Source organism: Pectinophora gossypiella, chromosome 13, assembly GCF_024362695.1.
Source record: "Pectinophora gossypiella chromosome 13, ilPecGoss1.1, whole genome shotgun sequence".
Taxonomy (NCBI): Eukaryota; Metazoa; Arthropoda; class Insecta; order Lepidoptera; family Gelechiidae; genus Pectinophora; species Pectinophora gossypiella.
In genome coordinates, this window is record NC_065416.1 from 7,147,357 (window position 1) to 7,163,305 (window position 15,949).

The 15,949-nt window shown below is 35.4% G+C and overlaps 1 long non-coding RNA gene across 1 annotated transcript; it reads right to left on the reverse strand.

Annotated features, from left to right (window-relative positions):
* Positions 1-2,639: 2,639 nt before the first annotated feature.
* Positions 2,640-4,774, reverse strand: LOC126372263 (uncharacterized). The gene is made up of 3 exons (XR_007567137.1): positions 4,740-4,774; positions 2,904-2,978; positions 2,640-2,708 (listed from the first exon to the last, which is right to left on the reverse strand). It is a non-coding gene; the product is annotated as an uncharacterized LOC126372263 (long non-coding RNA).
* Positions 4,775-15,949: the final 11,175 nt, after the last annotated feature.

Below are 15,949 nucleotides of genomic sequence, written 5' to 3' on the forward strand. Positions count from 1 at the left end.
ACTCAAGCTAGGCGCAGACACATAAAAAGCAGGGTCCAGTCTATAATTATTTTTACAGGTGTGTCTGAAGCTTTCAAAAATATCTGTCAGTAAAATAACATCAGATTTTAAGTATAAGTCCGTATATTCACCAAGATTTTTTAAATGAAATGTTTTCCACACTTTATGAGTATGTGCATAATCAGACTCTGAAATAGTCTCATCCGTTAAACTACTATAAAACTGATGACGAGGCGGCAATTCGACTTCTGTATAACATTTCCAATCGCACATATATTCATAGGGGTAAATGCCTTTGCGCGTTAATAAATCAAATTGTTCTTTTAGTGGATAAAAATGCGATAAATGGATAAAGTCACTTTTATTTAAATTCTCTGCCGCTTTCTCTAAACTCGTACCCAAAAACCTAAAAGAATCTACAAAACGTATGGGCATGTACTGATTGTTACCTAATGAAAAGAATTTAGTAAAAGAAATATAATTTTCTTTTGTTTTTGCTAGTAAATTGAGGTTACCTGGCATCTCACCTAATTCTCGAATAAATAAATGACTGTCGTAACCTGACAAGTTGTGAAAAAACACAGGCAAAAATTTAGGAAGCTTGAACTGAATATTACAATAGGAATGAGCAGGACCTCGATAACGACCTGTCAAATGACAATGATCTCTAACCTTATCTTCAAATAATAATTTATTACACAAGTAACAATTTTTGGATGTTAAAAAACTTTCCAGTTCTTGTTCGGTCAATGGCAACATTTTATGTTGATTTTGTAAAATTGTATTTATCCAAGATACATCATTTTCTAGATTTTCAATAAAATTTTGAACACAATCGGGCCCTCGGAAAGATACGTACTTATTTAAAGATGAATCATACGAGCAAACTATGTAGTAACCAAACGCCGCGGGAACGTGTTTTTGAATATTTTCGGTACATTCAGAGTTTTGCGCGTCAGGGGTCGGTTGTAGCAGAGATTCGAAATCAGCATAAATTACAAACGGCATATCTTGCATTCGTTCGAAGTGTTGAAACTGTATCAATGAACCCTTTTCAGGCAAAACTGTTTTGACTCTTCCGCATGCATGAGAATCTAATTTGTTTTCGCTAGAAAAAAAGTTCATACAGTCGTCACAAAAAAATATTTTTCCATGATGCTTTGTAACCTGTGTTCTAATAAGTCGACTCAAATCCTTTATCAAACAATAATGTGATCGTAACCCGTTTTCGAGTAATAACAAATTAACATGCTTTTTCTTTTTATGAACCGACTTGTACAAGGGACCTACGACAGTTTTTTTGTTTTTGAGTCCATAGATATTCACACTAACTCTTGGGTTGTTTTTTTCAAAAACCTTGACATCAGACAAACTTACGGGGAAAGTCATACCTTTCGTACTGAGTGTAGTTTCAAAATGAGGATAAGAAGAAGGTCGATTTGAATTGTACTTGGTTGGAAACAATGCCGCCATAATGCACCATAAAAAACAAAAATTATCATTATTTTTTATGTTTATACAGGCGCGTTTCATTTTAATACTTTGTGGAAGCTCAATAAACCCAGATGCTCTCAAAGGGTTATATTTATTAATATTTATTTCTAAATACAAATTACCAACGAAATACCAACCACTATCTCTTTCCTGAAATTCGTCAACTTTAGTTGCAATCAAATTTACAACTTTATTAAAAATGTCATTAAAGTCGTACGTTTTATGAATAACTATGTTTTCAGTGTTGAAAGATTTGACTTCTCGTCTATCATCCTGGGGCAAAGAAAATTCAGCAAAAAGCTCAAAGTTTACTTTAATACTATCAAAGGCATCACGTCGGGCATCGATAAGCTGCCTAACATTCTTACGCAGAGAGCGTAAAAACGTCTCGGGAGGGCACGCGACCGCTGACCCTACCTCGCTATTTTCACTGCTCCTCAACCTATACGATGCGATACGGCTACGAAACGCGCTAGATATTCTCTCAATGCAATCGGACTCCCTAATAGAACTATTATTTTTATGCAGTGTGCTACGTAAATGAGATGAAAAAGCTTTATTTTTTATGGACAAATCACAAATAGAGCAATATACTGATTTAGTTGGCATATTGCTAAAATGTAATCAAGAAACTTCTTACGATTCAAAATCAAATTAGGTTTATATTTCTTAAGATATTTTAGACTAAAGACTTAGGACAACCTGATACCTGGTAGCACTATTTTAATTAATTACCTATAATTTCAAATAAACAAAATAATACGAGTCAATAAAAATAAACTCTGCCTACCCAAGAGGAAAAACAGACGTGAGTTATTATTTTACGTCCTTATCTGCGAAAAAGTAGCCCTCAGTCTTGAACTTGGGTTTACAGTTTTTGAGAAACTGTTGGAGTAGCTGTAACTCCGGCGCATTATGGTCCGCCTGATACTTTAGACTGAGGACTGCTTTCTCGTAGCGTTTCCTTACGTCTACGTGTCTGATGTCGGCGACCTGGTATAGCTTAAGCTCCACGAATAGGTCTCCGTTCAGCTTGGCGGTGCGGCGCACGGTCCCGTCGGCCACCCGCTTTGAGTAGGAGGATTGCAACGCGTTCTTGGAGCGCTTGATAACCTCCTCGTCCTCGCTCTCCGAGTCGATCACGCACGCGCCACTCCTCGCCGGGTTTCTTTACCGCAGAACGCTTTCTCTTTGGAACCAGCTTTTTCTTAGCCCTGAAAATTACAATAATTAATTAATCGCATGATCATCTAAGTATTTGAACCTTAAATTTAAATATTTATTAAAGTGAAAATAGGAGCATCATAAAGTTAATGTTGAGAATTTAGCAGTCATTGTGAATTAATCATAGCATGTGTAGAATTAAGTTACAACAAGTAGATTAAGTTAAACAACAAATAGATATTTACCTCGGTGTCTCTCCGTCAGATTCCACTGCTGTGCGCTTGGCAGATGAACTGAGCTTGCTTTCCTTTTTCTTCTGCCTGAAATTAGCAATATATACACTTCTCATCAAAAAAATCGAAACACTTCCGTTTTCATTGTTTCTGTCCGAATTTAACACAAAAAAGAATTCATACGATGAAAAAAAATACATAAATGTATAGCTGGCAGTTTGGCCATTACAGTAATAAGCGAAAATTCTAAATTCAAAATTAGAATTTCATTTGTTTATCTTATAAACGAAATGAATCACTGTTTTGAGACAAATGTGTGTTTAGGGTTGGAGTACATTTAGCGTTTAAAAACTAAAAATTGGCGCCTATCCTTAAACTTTTTGTTTTTTATTTCAATACTGTGACTTTGGGACGTCTGAAAAAAGGTTTTTTTTCTAAAACGTATGGATACTTCGCCCACAGAAGCCGCCCAAGTTGTGGCATTGCTGGATTCTGGCCTTAGTCAGCGTGTTGTGGCTGCAAGACTGCATGTAAGCCTGTCATCTGTTCATAGAGTCTATAAACGTTATCGGGAGACTGGTTTGTTCACGCGCCGTTCAGGATCTGGCAGGAATCGGGTCACTTCTGAGCGAGATGATCGATTTATTGTAACAACTTCTTTAAGAAATCGACGCCTTAACGCTTTTCAACTGCAGCAGCGGCTTCGTGTTGTACGAAGGGTGGCTGTAAGTGACTCTACAATTAGAAGAAGGTTGAAGGATCGTGGACTGGTACCGCATAAGCCAGCAAATGGGCCGAAATTAACTGCAGACCATCGAAGAGCGCGCCTTAACTTTGCACGTGAGCACCTAAATTGGTCATACCTACAGAACCGCCACCATAGCTGACCTTTTCTTCAATGCAGCATTGTGCATAGCGTTCTCCGTCTCTTCTGTAGACCTTGTTCCTTCCGTCGTTACCATACAGCATAATTTTACACTCATCAGAAAAGAGAACTTTGCTCCACTGTAGGTATGACCAATTTAGGTGCTCACGTGCAAAGTTAAGGCGCGCTCTTCGATGGTCTGCAGTTAATTTCGGCCCATTTGCTGGCTTATGCGGTACCAGTCCACGATCCTTCAACCTTCTTCTAATTGTAGAGTCACTTACAGCCACCCTTCGTACAACACGAAGCCGCTGCTGCAGTTGAAAAGCGTTAAGGCGTCGATTTCTTAAAGAAGTTGTTACAATAAATCGATCATCTCGCTCAGAAGTGACCCGATTCCTGCCAGATCCTGAACGGCGCGTGAACAAACCAGTCTCCCGATAACGTTTATAGACTCTATGAACAGATGACAGGCTTAGATGCAGTCTTGCAGCCACAACACGCTGACTAAGGCCAGAATCCAGCAATGCCACAACTTGGGCGGCTTCTGTGGGCGAAGTATCCATACGTTTTAGAAAAAAACCTTTTTTCAGACGTCCCAAAGTCACAGTATTGAAATAAAAAACAAAAAGTTTAAGGATAGGCGCCAATTTTTAGTTTTTAAACGCTAAATGTACTCCAACCCTAAACACACATTTGTCTCAAAACAGTGATTCATTTCGTTTATAAGATAAACAAATGAAATTCTAATTTTGAATTTAGAATTTTCGCTTATTACTGTAATGGCCAAACTGCCAGCTATACATTTATGTATTTTTTTTCATCGTATGAATTCTTTTTTGTGTTAAATTCGGACAGAAACAATGAAAACGGAAGTGTTTCGATTTTTTTGATGAGAAGTGTATATATATATATATTTAAATTTAATATACAAACATTAACAGCAATAGATATCCTTAAAAATATAAAATTAGTATATTCACCTTGGTATCTCTACGTCCGAATCCGCACGCTTTGCGACGGAGTTTCTCGAACCGATAGATCTTGATTTATTTCTATAAAAGCCCAGAAATACATTTCAAGTTTTATATAAGAATGTTTAGTAACACAAATAAAGTTAGGTCATTTTGTTTTAATAATGTTATTAATATTTACCTGCTAAAAGCTATCTCGTCCTCCGAGTCAACAAATCCTCGACCGGCGGATTTGCTGGATGTTTTAGAATAATATTCAGAGTCCGACCTGAAATAACAATAAGTAAATAATGTTTAAAAATGAATGGATCTTAAAATGTCTCTAGAAGTCACAAAATAGCTTAATAGTCACTAGATCCATTCCGACCCGGATTGGTACGAAAACAAGCGATGCTAGTAGGATTTATTGTGATCTAGGTAAAAAAACAATCACTTCAAATTGGCGTCTGTCATTATCATCGAGTTATCAAGAGAGAATCTGATCCGAAAATTAAATGAAAACTTACGAACATTATTTGTGTTGCTCGAATCCTCATGTATCAAACAAAAAAATCAGCTCAGACGGCGCGGCGGTACGATGGAGCGGGAAACAGCAGGGCGACTCTACACTGTCACTAATTCGTGGACAGCAGCAGCGGGGTGGTGTTGGGGCGTCGAAGATGGGGCACGTACCACTTAGCACTCGCGAGCGATTCAATCACGTCGAAAAATAATTATGGTAACTTACACATAAGTTTAGGGTTTTTATGGTAGCAAGTTGCACAACAGTCATCAGGAGTTGACAACATTTTTCTAAAACCTCAATGAGGTACCTTTAAATATCTTAGTATTTTTATTTACGTTAAGTAATGTTCGTCTATTCCAAACCTTGTAAAAACTAATTTTTATGCTCATGTAAAATGTTTGTTATTTCTGTACTTACACAGCAATTTTCGCAAAGTGGAAAAACAAAAATATTATATTTCATTTCGAAATCATTTATCGATAAGTAACTTGAAGCGCATCAGTTCAATAAGACCGCCGCCGCTGACGGAAACCCAGTACAGTTCACAAAATATTTTATTTGTATAGATCTAATAAAAAATGACGTTATCCATACAATACATAATATAAACATCCTATTTACGTCCCACTACTGTTGGGTACACCTTATATAACGGGTTTGTGGAGGTGGTCTTCCGCCTAGAGGCCGGCACCAACAGTTAAACGTGCCTTTCGAAGCATAGAATCATCTAATCAATAAGGTAGTAAGGTGCAGTAAGGTACGCAACGTCATGAATGTACCTTTTATACCAATAATAATATGTTTAACTAGCTTAGTGACGATCGAATATGTGTATCTATTTAAAATAAGTAGGTAAACTTCATGGAATTATTTTGTAAACTGTACACAGACACAAACACCTTACTGGTCAGCAAAATTAAATGCTGCATTACAATAATTATTAGGGATCTGCAGCTATTTTGAAACATCGGTGTTTGACGTTCTCTTCGAAGCACTGAAGTTTATTTACTATATTAAAGGAAATTAAAATATGAATAGTCTTTCTTATCGATCGCAGTTATCAACCATGTCAACAATTTTTTTCCCAGTGTCAATTCTGAGCACGGTTGCCCTTATTATTTGACCAATAAGACGCAACTTTTTTCTTAAAGGCCAAGCAGGGATCAATATAGAATTATATTCCTCATATCCAATTATTTGTACATAATAAAATTCGCACAAAATCCACACACGGGCGAGAATTCTTACTTCCAACACACTATCAATTTCGAGAGCCTGCTGCATTGTGTTTTCCTAACAAATATTCGTTATAATTTGAACCACATTTTATAATTGTCACCTTATATCTGGGGCACTGTAGTGCCCCGCCATCCTTTCTGGAAGCCATTCATGGTTACTATACTGTTCCGCATTCCAATTCAAATTTTAATTCTCCACATCTCAGCTAGACAAGGAGGAAATATCGTAATCATATCTTACAAAAATGTCGTATCCACATGCTTATTTCTTTGAAAAACTTTATTGATGTTCAGAACCTTCACTTTATAAACTAGTTGCGCTTTCTTGTTTATAGCAAGACAGCAAAACTTGGATCCCTATTCTATACCTACAAGCTTATGCTGTCGTTTGTATCGGTAAGGATTACACTTATCAATGCGACATAAACATGTTACTGTATAATGAAAACGTATGACGAAGTTTTAGTATCGTAGTTTCTCTTCAGAATAATACTGTTTGATCGAAGAGGACTCTACAAGTTCTCACGGCGATTATCGTTCATTTGGTCTCTAGTGTTAGAACATAGATGATGTCTGTGGCGGTACTAAGTACACGATGTGGAACAGTTACTGTTAGAAGGTTACGAACTGGTCTAGACAAAAAAAAATCTCTATTTATGTACCAAGTATAGGGTTCGAACAGCCTCGATGTATCTGTACGCCTCTATACAGCGCTCTAGCAGGCATGAGCAACCGGCCCAGAATACATCAAAGCTTAGTAAACCTGCGAAACGTACGGGCTGCTGGCCTAAATACAGAAAGTTTGTCTAGCACCTAAGGACACTTTGTCTAGATACCAAGTACAGAGACAGAACAGAACGGCTTCGACATATACTGTATGCCTCACATAGCGCTCTAGCAAGCATGAGCAATCGGCCCAGATTATGTCAAAGCTCAGTAGATTTGGATCTGGAAGGTATGAGCTACTGGCCTAGACAAAAGCATGTGATGTCCCAAGTAGCAACCGATTGTCTTAAAAGAGAATTGTAGATATCTTGAAGGCAAGTAGACTAAATCAAGCCCTTGTCTTGGATAAGTCTTATATGTCTCCAAGATATCCCTCAAGATGTCTTGAAGATACAGTTTAGTAAAAGTGGGCACATACTTTAACTCTTATACAAGACAGACTTAAGACAACGTTAAGTCAGACTTAAACCCTACTTTAGACAATGTTCTTGCGTATTCTAAACTTAGAATTCTTGTAGTATCACTTAATACCAAAAATGTATACTTGAAGATATCTACAATACTTAGTTAAGACTATAGGATTGAATTGCACTGAGTCAATTGTAACTTAACGAAGTAAAACTTCAGGTCATACTAAAACGATTTTTACTTCACGCGTCTTTATTTTAGAATATAATGGCGAACATTTACATTAACACAAGAAATGAAGTCTGTAAGAAAATGGCGTCTAAAATATTTGTTAAGTTGTTTTAACAAAAGGTTATTCTGCCGTTTCACATACAGGAAATTATAAATGCATGATTGTTTCTCGTGTAAAATCGATAGAAAGTGTTAAAAAACAGAAGGGCCTTTAATATACCAGAAAAATAATAATAAAATTTGGATTGATTATTCAGCAAATAAAGAAAATGGTGACATATAGTATAGAGAAATTCATTTTGTATTAATATGTGACAGCTGAACGCAGTAATTGTTACTACAACAGAGATATATATTAATTTACTTCAGTTTTTGACGATAATATTGTCAAAAAAATATTACATGTTTTCTTCCTGTAAGTGCAAAATGGCGTTAAGTAATATTTTTCTAAATGAAGTAAGACTTTAGAAACAATTGATTTCGTAAGAATCAGTTTAGAAAAGTAAAGTCAAGTTGCACTTCATCAAGTACTAGTTAAGATAAATTTTACTTCAATTGTCTAGGAGTATACCAACTTAAGACAAAAAGTATTTAGTGAATTCCTACTTAAAACTCTTATGTCTAAAGTGATCCTCTATTTTGATTTAGTAAAGTAATGTCGTAAAATCATGTTTGTTTATTTTGTGCCAGAATCATCTATGTAACAAGTAACAATTAAAATCGAACAAGCTTTTAAAACCTATGGAAAGTATGTTTGTTTGAGAGGTAAGTTTTTCGACTCGTGGAAGATAAAAAATATTGTTATGCTGAGTTCTTACTTGGATAGGAATGTGATTTACTTAATTATTTAATATTTATCGCAATTGGAACTAACAAACATAAACTCAATTTGCTAATGAGTCTCCGCGCATACATTCTCATAGGTACCTACATGGTTCGCTGACGCAAAGTAGGTACGATCACCGCGCTTCTAATTGCCAACGGAAACAATGTGATTATTGTAATAATTTACGAGTATCCGTTGAATATTGTATATACGAAGAACCCTTGCAATTTGATTAACGTCGTGTGTGTGCGCGGTAGTTTCTAAGCCCACCAAAAACATTATTGTTAAAAAGGCCAGAATCATCTATGTAACTCCCGATGACTTTATCAAGCTAAAAAAATAAAGGAATCGAATCTAATGCCCACTTTAAATGCATTTAACCATACACAAAACTTAAAATAGTTATGTTTTGTTTATGATTGTGAATAAAGCTTAGTTAAAAATAGGTACATTTTTAAAATTATTAAAAGAAAGAATGAAAGAAGAAAGAAAAGTATCTAGACACGCGGTAGCGTAGCAAGCCAAGTTCAAGAAATAGAACTGGCGAGCCGCACCGTGTGTAATATTACACGAACCATTTGCAGCCACTTTTGACCCCCTCATAAATCAAAAACTATTTTACATAAACGTATCAAATCGTATCGTATCGTATCGTAAATTTGGCTCATATATTGAGACTTGTGAGATACATATAAGTGTTCTAAATTTCATAAGCTTATCTCAAACGGTTATTTAGATATTAATGTACAAAAATCCTCATTTTTATCATTGACTGACTGACTGACTGACTGACCTATAAATCAAAAGTCTAACCCAGTTCCAGATGATCCTAGAGAGTTAAAATTTGGTATTTGGTAAGATAGGTAATTAGATGAATATAAAGGAAAAAATAATAAACTGGCAAATTTTTAATTATTAGATTCTATTATGAACGCTTAACATAAATACCTAATTAGTGCCTGTACCTAACTATAGATGTAAGAATCAGTAAGTAATCAAAACTCATGACAGCCGGTCTTTTTGTGGTAGGTATGTGGATTAACTTAACATAACATACAATCACGCCTATATCGGGGTAGGCAGAGCACTAAGTGATCATAAAACCACTTGATGCCATATTCGACAAGTACTTTAAGGGTAGGTAAGCAAGTTGGAACATGTGTTTAGCGGTGATAGGTTGTCAGCTTTTCGCCCACGATACAACACAACTCACATCCATTTTACTGGCTTTTTATTTTTTTTAACTTAACGTGAATCTTAAACGAGTTTAATAGGTATTCAAATGTATTATATCTATAAAGTCGACTTTTAGTTTTGAATTTGTCCTTTTAAAAGGACCCACGCGTTACGAGGATATGTACTTACCTACAATAAGACAGACCTTAGGCTACAATATATTTATGTTATAAGAAGATATGATATGTTATACTGTTACTTATAAATAAATTTCAGGACTGACCATTGAACTTGGCACCCATTTAGATCTCACTTCTTTTGTCGTTGAAGTCAACAACCAAAGCATTGCATAATATTGAACTTGGCTCTCATTTCACATTTATGTTTTTGATTGGATTTATTTATTATTAGACTAATAGGTACCTAATTTTATATTTGAACTTAGCAGGTTTTACTATAAAACTCGATTTTTCATGGTGTAGTGTTGCCGTGCGCTTAGATTAGGTTAGACTAGCTTAGTCATTTTTGAGAAGATTTGTGCGAGACGTAGGTACCTGGGCCGCCACACGCTGGATCAGATTTGAAAAACAGGAACTTACGATTTTTTTGCCAAAATTAAATGATTGTGTTATACCAATCGATATAAAAAAATGATGGCAATGAAGAAGATATCGCATCGCTAACAAAAACAGTGGGATGTGCATTATCACAGGTTAATTTTCTGTAAGTATTTAATATTCTGCCTTCGAAAATCACCAGATCATTTTATTATTTGGACTTCATCCATCTTTCTGCTTGCTTCTATTTCGATTTTATCGTCCATTGAATAGACTTTTCTTATGTTTTACTTATTGTAGTCAAAAACGAATAAAACAGTCTTGTATAGGAGCAACAAATAATAAAAATTGCCTTAAGTATATCTAGGCAATCAATTTTTACTTTACAAGAGTAAACTGATACTTCACTAAATCAATTTAGTGTTAAGTGAGCCTTCAAATAATCTGAGTAAAGTAAAAGAATACTTGTAGACTTAACAGTAGGCTGAGATAAGACTAAATAGTTTTGTGAATACTTAACTTGGTTTTGTGTATTCTAAATTATCTAAAGTAGGATTTGTTGAAAACTATATAGAATTAAAGAAGGAAATGAATTTATGAAGTCCTAATAAGTCCTATTTGATTTGGATAAATCTCACTTTAGCTAAAGTTTAGACATATATGACTTAATCATAATTCTTGATTGCTACTTGGGGTGGTTGATATACAAATGATTTATAAATACAGTAAAGATGTGAGGTAATTTTCAATTGTAATTGTTATATATAAGTCTTAATTTTAATAATTGTATTACTTGTGAATGTTTTATATATATGATGTAGTTGTACTCAATAAATAAATAAATAAATTGCAATTGTAAGTGGCTTCCCAATATCTAAGTGACATAGGTATGTATCAAAATAATTATTGGGAATTTTAAATCGCTTGGAGCTCTGTTGATCGAACGGCGCGCGGCGGCGCCGTGAGGTCAATGGAGCGAAAAGTGATTTAGAATTCTCAATAATAACCTACTGATAACAGATTGATACTAATAGATATTATAATGACAATAATAATTATTATATTTACTGTATAAATGCAACAAATTAACTCAACCAACATAGTTGTTTGTGTTACACCGGCTAGACTCAACGTAATCAAATTCTCTCGTCTGCATAGCAAGCTAGCTATAATAATTTAGTTCGTCGTTCCTTGAATTTGCAAGAGTAGGTCAGTGAGCCAGGCTGTGGTGAGCCAATCTGCAGGTTGTTGCGCGTGAGTTGTGCGTTGTGCGCCCATTATTTGTGTTGTGGTTGTGGCCTCTGCGTTCACCGCAGTACGGTATATTAAGTAATCATCGTTATTCATTGTGATATTGATATGGTCGAATGACATCGCGCGTGTATATATATATATATATATATATATATATATATATATATATATATATATAATTACCCGCTCCTCGCCAGCTGTTGCATTTTTATTCATTTACTAGCAACTTGAACCAACTTCGTTTGGAAAAAAATACCCTACGGCGAGGTAAGGATACGAAACCACACCAAGGGTTCTAAATAGCTCACATTGTTGCAATTCATCTAAGAAAGCAATATTGCTATTTAACATTTGTTTGCATTGTGCACTTACTTTTATAATACACGTAATTGTCAAATTGCAAAATTGCTTTTTTATAAGGATTGCTTCGATATGGCCTTATAACCCACCTGGTCTTCTTAACAGCAGTTATATCGCTAATTAATACAGTGATTGTTTAGATGAATAGAAATAATACATAGTTCAGAGTCCCTTTTGTACTCTTTATTACCAGATGGATGACTTTTTGTACTTAATTTTGTGTATAACGAAAATTTTATAGACTAAAACACAAATAAGTATACAAACTCATGTTAAGCTTCACTCAATTCCACGCGGAGTTATTTTCTTTATAAAGAGAAGGGTTTTTACTGGAAATCCTTGGAGAAAATGTAAAATGTAAGTGTCGCTGCATGTCTCGGTGTTCCATGCTGAAGCTGGGTATTTGATCTGGCTACGCGCCAACAATATGCCCAGGCTAGCTTGGACCAACTAGGCATCGAAATTTTACAACCTAGATAAGTTGCAACATAAATATTTTGGTGAACATGATGCTGTACTCGTATGGCTCAGCGGCTTCCGAATACATCCCGCTTAGGGACGGTACTGAAAATTATCGGCGTCCGAAGGACGTAATGTACGATCCCGATGACCCGATTACTCTAGCCATAGAGGAAGCCAATCAGCTCGCGACACCAAACACTTCAAGACCCCAATACCGACCCCACCAGCGTGGTCGACGATTTCCCTCAATCAGCGTTTATCGCTATCGACCCACTAGGGTCGATTAATTCTTTCAAATATTTTTCCTCTCAGACGACGCCCTGAGCCAAAGTTCGCGCCCAACTGGGCACCTTCAGGCCTGTTGTCTTAAACGTTGTACCGGGTGAGAGCCTTCAGCGCTCCCCATTTGTCTACATATCTACAATAAGTCGTACGTCAAAAAATGAAATAAATAAACGTATGGCTCAGCTGGGAGGGTCTTATAAACAACAAGCGGCCTCTACTTCTCTCTCTAACCTGATTTTAATCCCAGTATCCCAGTAGTTAGTGTACCGTAACAAACCTGGAATTACTACAACATCATAAGCTCGCGACTATATCCCAATTGGAGTAGTCAGAGGTTCATGCATCGCAAGATGAACTAAGTACCCACACTTCACCGAGCTAGTCCTGGTTTTCTTTTTTAAAAAACGTCTAGGGCCCTGTGGCGAGGTTTTTCTTGCATCTTCTTTTCCCCGGCTATACAGGTTGTGAGAAGCTGCAATAGTTTTAGGCGGATGAGACGTTCGTTATGTAAAAATTGACGATTCATAGTGTAACTATGTTACCTGTTGAATAAAGATATTTTTGAATTTGAATTTAAAGTTGGGGCTGAAATATTTTTTGTAATAAGGCGAATAGATATTGCCACCAAAATTATTCAAAATTATGAATTGGGTGATAAAAATATTGGATGCAAAAATGGAAAATCTTGAATCATTCGTTACAATAAAAATCGCAATCATTTTAAGTTTGAATAATCTTTATAAAAGTAAGCATAACATAACATACATACGACAACAGCCTGTATACCTGGGCACAGAACCCAGCATTGGGACATATATAGGCCACTACAAACGGCCTATATATGTACCTGCCTATAGGCAGGTATGCAGCAAACTCCACCACGCTGCTCCACTGCGGGTTGGTGGATGAGCTTTTACGGCTAATAGCCGGGATCAAAGGATTAACGTGCATTTCGAAGCACGGGATCATCTTACGTTTTCGGACAATCAGGTGATTCAAAACAAAGTTCTTACCAAACAAAGGACAGTTTCACAAAGTAAGTACGTGCCAATAAATATAAAATATCTATAAAGGAGTAGTGGGGGGTTAAAAAAGCCCATCAAAGCTATTCATCTAAAAAAGCAATATTGCTATTTGACATTTGCGCATATAAAAGTAAGTGCGCAATGCACACAAATGTCCAATAGTAATATTGCTTTTTTAGGTGAATTGCGTCGATGTGGCCTTTTTAACTCCTGTTTATGATGTAGTCCAAAATATTATAGAGTCTACAATATTTCGAGCATTATATTTATCCAAGCAGATACCACGATATCTTCGCAGGCAAGCAAAACCTCGTCGGTCAATGGGCTGACCTAGATCTCCCAGCATTTTTAGAAATACTTCTTATATTTTCATGATAAAAGCAAACTACGAATAGATGTTTGCACTGTAGGTCTTCACTTGTTTGTAAGTCCTCTTCGATAAGTAACATTTAGTAAAAAGTATTGTACTTAGATAAATTTTGCACAAAAAGTTATTTAGATATTAATGTACAAAAATCCTCATTTTTATCATTGACTGACTGACTGACTGACTGACCTATAAATCAAAAGTCTAACCCAGTTCCAGATGATCCTAGAGAGTTAAAATTTGGTATTTGGTAAGATAGGTAATTAGATGAATATAAAGGAAAAAATAATAAACTGGCAAATTTTTAATTATTAGATTCTATTATGAACGCTTAACATAAATACCTAATTAGTGCCTGTACCTAACTATAGATGTAAGAATCAGTAAGTAATCAAAACTCATGACAGCCGGTCTTTTTGTGGTAGGTATGTGGATTAACTTAACATAACATACAATCACGCCTATATCGGGGTAGGCAGAGCACTAAGTGATCATAAAACCACTTGATGCCATATTCGACAAGTACTTTAAGGGTAGGTAAGCAAGTTGGAACATGTGTTTAGCGGTGATAGGTTGTCAGCTTTTCGCCCACGATACAACACAACTCACATCCATTTTACTGGCTTTTTATTTTTTTTAACTTAACGTGAATCTTAAACGAGTTTAATAGGTATTCAAATGTATTATATCTATAAAGTCGACTTTTAGTTTTGAATTTGTCCTTTTAAAAGGACCCACGCGTTACGAGGATATGTACTTACCTACAATAAGACAGACCTTAGGCTACAATATATTTATGTTATAAGAAGATATGATATGTTATACTGTTACTTATAAATAAATTTCAGGACTGACCATTGAACTTGGCACCCATTTAGATCTCACTTCTTTTGTCGTTGAAGTCAACAACCAAAGCATTGCATAATATTGAACTTGGCTCTCATTTCACATTTATGTTTTTGATTGGATTTATTTATTATTAGACTAATAGGTACCTAATTTTATATTTGAACTTAGCAGGTTTTACTATAAAACTCGATTTTTCATGGTGTAGTGTTGCCGTGCGCTTAGATTAGGTTAGACTAGCTTAGTCATTTTTGAGAAGATTTGTGCGAGACGTAGGTACCTGGGCCGCCACACGCTGGATCAGATTTGAAAAACAGGAACTTACGATTTTTTTGCCAAAATTAAATGATTGTGTTATACCAATCGATATAAAAAAATGATGGCAATGAAGAAGATATCGCATCGCTAACAAAAACAGTGGGATGTGCATTATCACAGGTTAATTTTCTGTAAGTATTTAATATTCTGCCTTCGAAAATCACCAGATCATTTTATTATTTGGACTTCATCCATCTTTCTGCTTGCTTCTATTTCGATTTTATCGTCCATTGAATAGACTTTTCTTATGTTTTACTTATTGTAGTCAAAAACGAATAAAACAGTCTTGTATAGGAGCAACAAATAATAAAAATTGCCTTAAGTATATCTAGGCAATCAATTTTTACTTTACAAGAGTAAACTGATACTTCACTAAATCAATTTAGTGTTAAGTGAGCCTTCAAATAATCTGAGTAAAGTAAAAGAATACTTGTAGACTTAACAGTAGGCTGAGATAAGACTAAATAGTTTTGTGAATACTTAACTTGGTTTTGTGTATTCTAAATTATCTAAAGTAGGATTTGTTGAAAACTATATAGAATTAAAGAAGGAAATGAATTTATGAAGTCCTAATAAGTCCTATTTGATTTGGATAAATCTCACTTTAGCTAAAGTTTAGACATATATGACTTAAT